Raw genomic sequence first — 12,074 nt, 5'->3', positions numbered from 1 at the left:
TGTGCATTGTGATGTATTGTGTCATATGAAGTTTTCTTTTTATTAACTTCTGCTGCACAAATGAATGATTAAAAACAAAAACGTTTGTTACTCAAAGTTTTGATTTACACATTTAAACTGTTCCGTCAGATGTCACAGTGAAGCAGTCCAAGCAGCACTTTCTTCCCTCTGGACTACCACAAGGATCTATGCCCCTTCTCTTCTCCATATAAACCTCCTCCCTCAGTCCAATTATGAGCTCACATGTTTTTTGTTGCCACTACTCTGCTGGTGACTCTTAGTTCTGTTCTATTAACTGTTTTACTGTAGACTAGTGCAGTGCCGGTTCAAAACGTACCTGTTCGGAACGGGACGATTTCTCAATACATAGAGAGAGTTGTGCCCGTCCCCTAAATGTCTCTCATGCAGACTATCGGTAGACGGTATAGTTTATTGACGTTCATTAAACACCTCACACGCAGAATATCTGGAGACTAAAAATTTGAGTTGAGCTGAAGTTGATCGGATGAACTGTAGTGCCCGTTCAAAACGTGCCTGAGACATCCTGCACTATGTCTTGAACATACATACAATGTTCCTGTGTGTGAGGAACAAGAATAGTTTAACTCTCTAAACTTTTTCAATTCATTCTCTATGGTAGTTCTTATCACTACGGATATAGTCCCACCTCCGACCACAACGTGGCACTGCCCTTATTTCCGTTAGTTGACTCCACAGGCAGAAGAAGAAGCAAATTAACATTATTTATGAGGTATTTTTATATATTTCTCGAGAACCCTACATTCAAACAACTTCACACATCCACACTGCACTTCCTCTTTTCCCCAGCAATCCACCCACCAGGTATGAAGTAGATCGGATGAATGGTTCTGGAGATATGCAATATGCGAGATATGCAGGTGGCCTTAAGGTGAAAGAAGCGAGTTTGTGACCGGCAGGTTGTTGGTTCAATCCTTGGACCATAGGGCCATCAGCCTCGATGCTCACAGGTGACCTGGTAGGCCTAGATGAAAAACAGCTTGGTTTTTTTGGCAAAGAGGAGCACCGAGATCCATTGAAAGGTTCCATCAACTCCTGGAGCTTGACGGTGAGGCCATCCACGCCATACACACTTTGCTCCAGACCATGCCTGAGAACGCAACATACCAGGCAGTCCATCTGACTGTGGTTTTTGCTGGTGAGCTATGGCATGGCGGACAGCATCTCCTCCCTCTTACAGTCTCTCTGTATCTCTATCTCAAAGCCCAGCCACTCAAACATTGTGAGCAGATTTCCTGGAAGACACACGGATATGTGTAAATACATGCAAATATGCTGCAGTATGTCCACACATGGAGCAGGGCTTGAATACTGTTTTCATTTGAAATTTCCAGAGTTTCCGCTTGAGTTTCCAAACTTATTTTCATCAATCATGATCCCCCCTTGCTTTCTGAGAGCCCTTTGGGGATCAGGGAAGTTGTAGTTGTTTATTATCAAGCAGATACCTCTCATTGCTGAATCATTGGATACGTTCCCAAATCCTACAGAGATAAATCAATGACCCAGAGTAAATAAAAAAGTATTGTTATGTGAAATGTGCTTTATGCATCATGTACATGTTTTGCCAGACAATATATATAATTGTGCAAGACTAAGAAATAGTCAGACACCTCATTGCCTGTGTTTGTAGTCTGAAACTGTACAGGGCAAAAGGTCCTCCGTTTAGTTGAAGTCTTGTCTTCTTGAGACGGCAACATTTGTAACATTTCACATTGCTGTAATCATCATAATGACTGAATCCTGGTATACTCTCACCTCAGGCAATAGCTGGAATTCTTCAGAAAAGAAAGAAAAAGTTTATTCTTTATTCTTTCAAAACAAATGTTACACAGTGCTTCACAAGGCAATAAAAACAGAACCAATTAAATAAATGTAGAGGCAGTAAGAATAACTATTAAGACAGAACTGTGCTAAGGGAGATCAAGAACAAATACAATTATGGAATATTACAGAGATGAAACAAGGTGATAAAATCAAATAAAAACAATACAATAAAATCCAGTAAAAACTGGTAAAAACAAATAAAACAAAAACAAAGATGTGCACACATGAATACATACATACATACATAAATATCTACACAGAAACAGATATGCGTGTAGAGGTATACACACACACACACACACGCACCCCACATTGGTACATCACAAGAATGCCATCCTAAAAAAGTAGGTTTTTAAGTGTTTTTAAACATTGACACAGATGTCGACAGTCTGATGTCTATAGTAAGTGCATTCCAGAGTTTGTGGGCTCTGACAACAAAAGCCCAATCCCCTCTGGTCACAGAATTTGACCTGGGAACAATGAAGTGTTCATTTGCAAAATCAGATATCTCCATTTTTAGTCATTTTCATAAATCATGTTTTTTTTGATTGTGCATTCCAGGTAATATCAGTCAGATTGCAATTGGGTTGTTTTGATTAAATAAAAATAATTCAACAAAATACAATTAACTTACAAAATTAAACTTTATTGAAAAAGTTTTGTTTTTTTTCTTTCGTCCAAATCATCCATCTTTTAAGACGGACTTTAAAGTTACACTGAAATTTGCTTTCAGACAGCACATCTCCAGCTCAACATAGTCGGTATATTGCATCACCTGACCTTAACACTGTGCGCTGATTCACTGAACAGATTTATCGGGTTCTGTTCAAGAACAACACCGGCGTTTAATGTTTTCTGCTGTAAATTATGAACTTGCAATGTTTTGACAATGGACGAAGAATGGTTTTGTGATAAAGTTAAGAATGTGCAATGTGTTAAGAATAACTCAGTGAGCCCTGCATCTGAATTTAAAAGGTCATTTGTCACTTTGAGGAGAGCTGCCTCTATGCTGTATGTAAAACGAAAGCCTGATTGGAATTTATCTAGAATTCATTTATTCAGAATTTTCATTTAAAAGAGTTCATCAACTGATTGAAATCTATTTTCTCAAAAATCTTTCATAAAAATGGCAATTTAGATATTAGGCCTATAGTTGGCTGGATAAACAGGGTCAAGGTTTGGTTTTTTAAGAGGGGTTTTACCACAGCACGTTTTAAACTGGACAGAAAGTTTCCAGTGACTAGAGAGCTATTAATAATAGAAACAATAGAGGGACCCACAGTATCAATAATCTCTGTGAGAAAACTAGTGCAGTGCCTGTTCAAAACGTGCCTTTGGAACGGACTGATTGCTTGGCCTCCGGCCGCTACTTCAACGCATAAAAAAATCAATACAGTTGATGTGAGGTGTGAATGAATATATACACCAACAACATGAAAGAAACTAAAATTCTATTATACACTGATGTTATAAATAATAAGTACTCTAATACAATATTAATATAATAAATGTTCTTTTCTCATTTCAAGTAGCCTAAAATAAGGGCTGCATTTAAAAATAAAGCAATGTGCACCATAAAATAAAGTGGATCGATCATATTAGGCTCTTCTGCAGTTCAGATTTGAGTGGGTATGTTTGCTCCAAAGATTTGTGCTTTGTCTGTAGTGGTGCTTCACAATCGCCATGGTCTCAGAACATATGAGACAAACTGGTTTTGAACTGCCTGTGGAATGTACTGCCTTCATTTTACACAAGTAACTACAGTCATCGTGTATTGGGCTCTGAGTGCTTACACAACGCAGAGAAGGATTGACGACACAATTGATAGTATTGAATAACACTGTTGGGTTATGAGTCTGCATGGTCTGCAACTAGATTTGCAAAGAAGGCCATTCTTGCATCCTTAACAACTACTTGATATGAACACATTAAATATTTGAAATTGTCAAGAGATGACTGTAATTTATCAGATTTCCACTTTCGCTTGGCTTTTCAACATTGTCTTTTTTCATTGTGAGTGTGCTCATTAAGCCATGGACATGCATTTGGTTTGCATTTCTGAGGCTTAAGAGGTGCAGCAGAATTGAGAATGGTGGAACAATTTTTATTCCAGTGCGTAACCAAGTCATCAGTGTTACATAGAGTAGCTGTGGTGTAAACCTCGAGGCTGGATGCAAGAAAAGTCTCTGAAAACTGAGCTGTGTGAACAAGCAGTGAGTGAAATTTGAAATCAACAGTCTTGGTGTGGTGGTGTCTTTCCTGTTCGGATGAATTACATCTCTTCTGTACAAGTCAGTTCTGGTCCAGAATGCATCAAAATGACCGATGAAACCAATATGGTAGCTGCACAGAAATTCATCAACCAATTATGAAGGCTGTAGTGGCCGCTAAATTTCTCACAACCTCCCCTTAGTGTGGGGATGGGCTCAGACACAACACAATACTTGCCCAGACTCTTAATAGTTGAGCATAGAGACTCAAAAACCTGTTGATGAATTGTTTTAATTTGATGTCATTAGTATCCACATGGACAATAACTGTGTGAGCAGAAGGATGTAAGTAAATAAGGGCAGGGATGTGTTCCATAATATCAAGAACTTTTGAGCCAGAGAAACAGTAAGTGGTGCCCTTAGGGATTTCCATAAGCCTAACAATGGAATCTCCAACAACTAGGAACTCTGGTTCCCATCCTGACAGCTGCCATCGTAGATAGTTGGTTTGTATGGCGAGTGGTGCTGTGTGGGCTTACCGGCAGACAGTGGAGGTGCTGGCAACTGAGAGACCACAGGATCACAAAGACGCAGTGAGGCCCAGGCATGTTTGCGGGGCTTCCTCGGTGCGCAGAGCGGATATTTCCATAATAAGTGTCCTGAGGGAGGGTGGCTTTTCCAGGTGAAACTTGTGTGGATAAAGACTGAGGAGAAATAAGGGCAGGAGTCACCTGGTTGATCCATGAGATCTGCAAGTGATCCAAAACCATCTTCTAATGGAAGGAGATCATCCGCCTCAGCGGATTAACACTGGGAAAGAGATCCATCTTCCTCCTTTCACCATTTTGAACTGCTTGGCTCTCCATACCACTCTTGCCCCCATCGTTTCCAGCCACATGCATAGCCATAGGCCTATGCATGCCAGCCAGGGAGCCGGTGTTTTGGTTTAACAAGTGACCCTCTTAACTGGCAACTTTCTGCCGAATGAGTTATGGTCGCTTGTAGTGACGGCAGCTGTTGAAAACACTAACAGAACACTTAGGTGTCCTCCTAAAAGCCATATCAATTTTACTTTAATCAATACATACTTACCTGTGTTAAGTATCTACGCTAACCATTTACATAAGTTAAATTGTGCTCAGCAAGAAGGATTCACCTCATAATGTTTCTTATAATGTGGGAAACAAAACGTAGCACCTAAGTCGGCAGTGCAGCTGTAGCCTATCTTGGGATTTTATACAGTTATCTTCAATTGGAAAGTGGCCCATATTCAACCAATTAACCTACTTTGTCGTTGTGTACACACAATATGTTCAGTTTGTGGCTAAATATAGTGTAAACTGTGTGGTCACATGGCCAGTAACCACCTGGTTTGTCCAGCCTACTGTCTGCTTAACTTGTGACTATCAGTGTGGATACTGCAATGAGATTTGGCGTTTTACTCTCATTTACTCTCGACAAGCAAACATTTAAAAAGATTAATCTCAGAGAAATAAGTGAAGTAATGTGAATGGCTCTTATTGGTGACACTATTTAATTTACATAATGTAAGACAAAGGACCAGACAAATATATACTGTATTAAATATTAACTTTAAAAGAATTTAAGGCTTTTACAAGGACCCCCACAGGTTCTGTTCGTGTTTTCAACAGCTGTCGTCACTACAAGCATCCGTAATGCATTCAAAACACCGGTTAATTCCAAATCGGCCATACAGGAATACAGCTCTTCCTGCTGTTCAGTAAGTTCTCTGATCAGACTTTCACTAGATTGGAGCTCAGTCTTTAGTTTTAAGAGCTCAGTAATTGAGGCCATGTTTATTGACAGTTGATCATGTGTGGAGTAAGGTTTATTTCAAGTCTCTGGAGTGAAGCCACAGTGGTAGTAGCTCCAGGGCATTACCTTGCCCGGGTATCCATGGTAGCGTGTAAAGGTGCAAAACAAAGTCAAACTGCTGGAAAAGTTATCCTGTAGTGTGATCCAATGGCTTGCTGTATAGTCGAGATATTTGGATTGATAATTGCGATTATCAACTCTCTTACTTTTCTCTGTGAGGTTTTCTCGTACAATTAAGACAAGAATAGTTTCAGTCCTTGTCTTCAGGCAGGCAGCAGCAGCAGGAAGTTTTTCTGAACCAGCTCGAGAAGCAGTGGTCCTCTTGGAGGGCTGGAGGTGTTTCCGGTTGCCTGACAGATGCTGGGGATGGAGAAAAAGAGTGATCAGAGAGGGGACTACACACACACACAATTATTAGGATCATAATTCTCTACAAAATGTTTAAAAATGTGTTCAGTGTGAGTGTGTTTACATGAGCATCAATGTTGCATTTTTATAGTATTACAATTTGAGATATTTTAATTATTACAATTTAAAAATTAAGATGAAAATTCAAATATTGATCATTTGAAAAAAACACTCACTGTTACAAAATGATTGCTGTCATAAAAGAAAATCATAAAATACTTGTTTATCTATTTAAGACAGATATATACTATGACTTAGTCACTGAAGGTATTAAAAAAGAAATCTCAAGCAGCAACATTTTTCTAAACTGCGTAGCCAGTGTATTGGACCAAAAGCTCTCATGTTAACCAGATACAGAGATATGAGCAGGTAAACAGACAGAGTAGTACAGTACCTGGTATTTCCTGGTATGTATGAATACTTTCAGCATATAAAGATGGAGGGACCTGATAAAAAAACAGAACAGAACAAACAGATTTTAGATTGGCTGTAGTAAAACGAATAAAATATCAGTAATGTGATCAAGAATGCAGGTTTGATTTGAAAAGTGGTGGGGACATAAATTTGGCAGGTGGTCTGGGGGTCCTGCCCCAGAAAATCTAGGATTTTTTCATTGCATTCCCTGCAATTCTACACAACATGGCTATATAATAGATAAAAAACCAATGCCCATTTCCTTGGTATATTATTATACACTGTCAGCCAATGAATCTAAAATACATCAACAAAAGAGCAATATTTTTTATGATGCACATATATATGGTACATTATAAGTATACTGTATAAACATTTAAATGTGTTATGACACCAACTACAAGAACCTATTATAATTTATTAATCATATTAATAATGTTTTATAAATATTTGAAGCAGGAATACACTCAGACAACACCAAAGCTCACAGTTGAAATGCTTACCTGGTCGTCTCTTTCTCCTCTCTCTGTTGGGACCGGGCTCTCTCTCTCTGGCCTTCGCTGTCTGCCTCTATATGTCTCTGATGCCTGTATGGACAATCACTAATGACTACACTGTCACTGACAATCATATTGTGGCTCTATAAGATAACATTGTAGATCATAGTTGAAATGCTTACCTGGTCGTCTCTTTCTCCTCTCTCTGTTGGGACCGGGCTCTGTCCCTCTGACTCTCTCGGTCCTCCTAAATATGTCTCTGATGCCTGTATGGACAATCACTATGTAATACACTGTCATTGACAATCATATTATGACTGTATAACAACATCACAGCTCACAGTTGCAATGCTTACCTGGTCGTCTCTTTCTCCTCTCTCTGTTGGGACCGGGCTCTGTCCCTCTGACTCTCTCGGTCCTCCTAAATATGTCTCTGATGCCTGTATGGACAACCACTATGTAATACACTGTCATTGACAATCATATTATGACTGTATAACAACATCACAGCTCACAGTTGAAATGCTTACCTGGTCGTCTCTTTCTCCTCTCTCTGCTGGGACTGGGCTCTGTCCCTCTGACTCTCTCGGTCCTCCTAAATATGTCTCTGATGCCTGTATGGACAACCACTATGTAATACACTGTCATTGACAATCATATTATGACTGTATAACAACATCACAGCTCACAGTTGAAATGCTTACCTGGTCGTCTCTTTCTCCTCTCTCTGCTGGGACTGGGCTCTGTCCCTCTGACTCTCTCGGTCCTCCTAAATATGTCTCTGATGCCTGTATGGACAACCACTATGTAATACACTGTCATTGACAATCATATTATGACTGTATAACAACATCACAGCTCACAGTTGAAATGCTTACCTGGTCATCTCTTTCTCCTCTCTCTGCTGGGACTGGGCTCTCTCTCTGTCTTCCTCTATCTCTCTCTGAGGCCACTCTGTTCATGTACTTAGAATGAGCGATGGGAGAAATTGGTTTAAAATAATGCTCAAATCACAAGGATCTGCTCTGTGAGGTAACATTACAGTTCGTAGTAGAGCTGGGCAATATATCGATATTATATCGATATCATAATATGAGACTAGATATCGTCTTAGATTTTGGATATCATAATATTATGATATGGCATAAATGTTGTCTTTTCCCATTACAGTGAAGTGATGTAACCAGACTGTTCTAGCTGTTCTTTGATTTACCTTTACCTACTTAGTGATTATATCCACATTACTAATGATTATTTAACAAAAATCTCATTGTGTTAATATTTTGTGAAAACACCAATAGGTAGTCAGGTCATTTAAGTAATCAGAAAAGTGATAGGGACATATCCCCACTGTCCCTACCATAAATTACACCCATGAACACGACAAGTAACACAGAAGAAATGTGACAATAATGTCATGATAGAAATCTGGCATGCAACTCAGACGGATTCAAAGCAATATCAAAGAATATACCTGGTTTTGTTCAGGACCCTCTTGTGCTATAGGGCCGTTGAACCTCTCTGTAATTTAAAATGATAATAAAACAAAAGTTAAGTGATTTACGGACGAGTTAATCAGAAAATATTAAAATTGCATGGAACTGAAGTCTTAATTATACTCAGCAAGAAAGACAAAAACTATTACAGAATTTTCGTATTCTACCCCAGTCCTTGCTTCCCTGACTTCAAGTCTGTGTGTGTGAGTGTGTGTGAGTGTACTGAACATCTTGCAGGCCCTGTCAGGTGATCACCACTCCCTGTCTGCACAGTTTTTAATCTTTGTTCCCACTCTTCCTCCTTCAACCTGTTTGTTCAGTGTAAAGTTTCTGTAGCTTACCCTGCACTTCTTCAAACCGGTTGATCTTTTCCTTCAATATGGGACAGACAGACTCGATAATGCTCCTCAGTAAAGTTAGATTGGTACTGCTGAGAAGGTCCTTGTGCTCCATTTCCTGGAAGACTTCCAGTGTAGTCTGAAAAATTAGGCAAATTACACTTAATCTTACCATAAGGCACTTAAAAAATAATATGGGTCTCAAACATTGAAATTTTGAAGAAGCACTCACAACATTTCCATCCAGTTTTCTGCGCGGGAGCTGTTCTCTCAACAAGAACTTCACTTGTTTTAAGTCTTCATCAGTAATGTCCTCTGAAAGGTCATAAATCAGCTTCCTGGAATTACAGATAAATACAATATAGATTTTCAGTGTTTCCAAAGGAGGTCTGATCCTGGACTGGACATAGATTAATTTACCCTACATTTAATGGTAAATGACTGCATTTATATTTTTTTTCTGTGAACTACATCATCTTTAACAACACGAAACATATGTGTGTGCTTAAAAATAGCTGCAAGCAGCAGTGAGCAGGGTTGAAGCACTTAGATGAACAATGCTTAATATCAATCTCTGTAGAAGTAGAAGAACAAGAACAAGGGAAAAAACAAATTACTTGGTCTGCCTAAAATATTTGACAAGAAGCAAAATTCTTGATTTTATTTAAAATAATTCATTGTGTGTGATCGTCACTACATGCTGATGCTCTGTTGAGGTATATAAATCTACTTTTAGAAACATTTGATGTAGCTTATGACATTCAATGAAGATGTGTTTCACATGACTATGTTTGTACTGAATTTTTATTTCGTTGAGATCTGGAATGAATCCCATGTCTAGTAATTTATATACACATACTGCTACTATGAGATGTGTCAGAACTAATCCTGGAGAATGCAAAGATTCAGACGACGCTCAGGATGGCAAGAGCGGGTTTTCAACTCTTAACCTTTGCATTGAAAGACAACCACCTTAACCTCTGAAACTACCTCTGAGAAATACCTAGGGACATGCCAAGGAGGTTTTTACAGGATGAATTATGAATTGAATAAAGTTCAATTTTTTGAGTTTAATATATACTTTTTTATATCATTTTATACATATTGGATATTTGAGATTTGTCACTGGAGATTGGAAATTACAAAAGTAGCACAGGATATGGCATGTCAACTTTTAAACCACACAACTTCACAACAGAAGGATACCTTCACCTTGGTGCCATTGACTGATTCATCCCCCTAGATCATGTGATCTGAATTTCGAACACGAATTCATGCAGTCTATAACAAGATATAAACTTTTCGCTTTTGTGGCTCCACCTAGAAGCTCGGACCTAGCATCCGAACATGAACGTTGTGAAATGAACTTAAGGAGACAGGTCTAAAAATGTATAATTTCAAAATGGACTGACATGTTGAAATTTCCTTGATAATTTAAGATTAATGAAGTCTGTAGATGATCCTGACAAGGGATGACTGGCCCAACAATTTTTGACAAGTTGTCAAAAATAGGATTTTGAGAAAACGGAGAAAATGTCGCAAGATTAGACATTTTTAGAGCACAAGACCATTGGAGAAAATATAAAGATGAATTGAGAAATTAAAATGATGAAAGAATTTTGACTCCAGGCCAAGCTGTTTTAACTGTGAAAACATAAACATGATTATTACAGCGCCACCTTGAGGTCAATGAGTGTCATTATATGTGTCTGAGTAGAGGATGATATTTGAAACTCACCTGCCAATTTCGGTGACTTTTGGTCTTATGGTTTTGCTGCATGAACACTTACATAAAAGCGAACACGGAGAAAAATAAGAAAGAAAGAATAATGAGAAGAAAAACAAAAGGGCTCCAGCAGCGAGCTTCGCTGCTTGGACCCCTAATAAAGTGAAACATTTGTGTGTGGGCAGCCCACCTGTAAGGAGAGATAAGCCTCCTGGTTGTAGATGCTTGGTCATTGAGACCGAGGTCACGGACCAGTTGGGTGCGTTGGATTGTCAGGAGAAGCTCGGTCAGCAGGTGTGGTTGCTCAGGTGATAGGTGGTTTTGATCTACCAGACGGGAGAAGAGGTCGCTGGCCAAATCCACTGAGGTTGGACGTCGGCCCAGGAGTTCAGTGCAAAGAAATGCTGAAGCTTTTACCTCGTCCAAACGCAGGGCATTGCTTATATCTAATAGCAGCTTCTGGAAATTCATTTTCTGTACTAAAAGTGAGATACAGATATTTATTTCTTCTTATTTCTAGTTCTTCACTTGTGAAAACCTTTTTTTGACAATTGTGAAGTAGATAATTCTCTGTTCTCCCAGCCCTCCATAGCTCATTATATGTATATACCCCCTTCTAAAAATTTGGTGACAATGATTGCAGACTATGTTAATAAAGCTGGACGACATTCTGTAGATGCTTGTGTTTCCCTTCCCTTAATCCCTTAACCGATTTGTCTACATGTAGCTGGTTTAATAATGGTTGGTGCTTCTATGTATGTGTGTGTGTGTGTGAAAGAGAGCATGTGGGCTACAATTGAAAAAATAATGTCATAAAAGGACAAAAATAAATCCTTATTGTATCTTGAACAGTAATCACAGCAGCAGGAGCTATATAACAGCCTGACCTGACATCACATGATCACTTCAACACACCAAAGCTGCCTCACAGTCACTGATTTTCTGCTTGATTCTGCAATTTCAACAGATTTTCCTACTTAAACCAAACTTGTGTTGTGCAATCCTACCTGTTTGGAGACGATCAAGTTTTCAGCAGGTCCGACCAAAGAGAATACTTGCTGTTAACTTCAACATACTTGATTTACTGTAAACTACAGAGAACTGAAATGTGTTGTTTAATATCCCAAATACGAACTTCACAGAGACTTTTCAGTTCATGTCAAAACAGGTCCACAGAGCAGGAAGTACAAAAATAAAGTAAAGGAGAAGGGTGTGGTCTGAGAACCAGAGATTTGCATCAGAGACATCTACCTGTGTGACACACATGAAATTGAAAGTAAAGTAAA

At 38.9% G+C, this 12,074-nt stretch overlaps 1 pseudogene; it reads right to left on the bottom strand.

The window, feature by feature from the left end:
• Window positions 1–310: 310 nt before the first annotated feature.
• LOC122992541 lies at window positions 311–11,544 on the bottom strand (annotated as a pseudogene).
• Window positions 11,545–12,074: the final 530 nt, after the last annotated feature.

Source organism: Thunnus albacares, chromosome 11 (genome assembly GCF_914725855.1).
Source record: "Thunnus albacares chromosome 11, fThuAlb1.1, whole genome shotgun sequence".
Taxonomy (NCBI): Eukaryota; Metazoa; Chordata; class Actinopteri; order Scombriformes; family Scombridae; genus Thunnus; species Thunnus albacares.
This window is presented reverse-complemented; position numbering and strand designations above follow the sequence as displayed.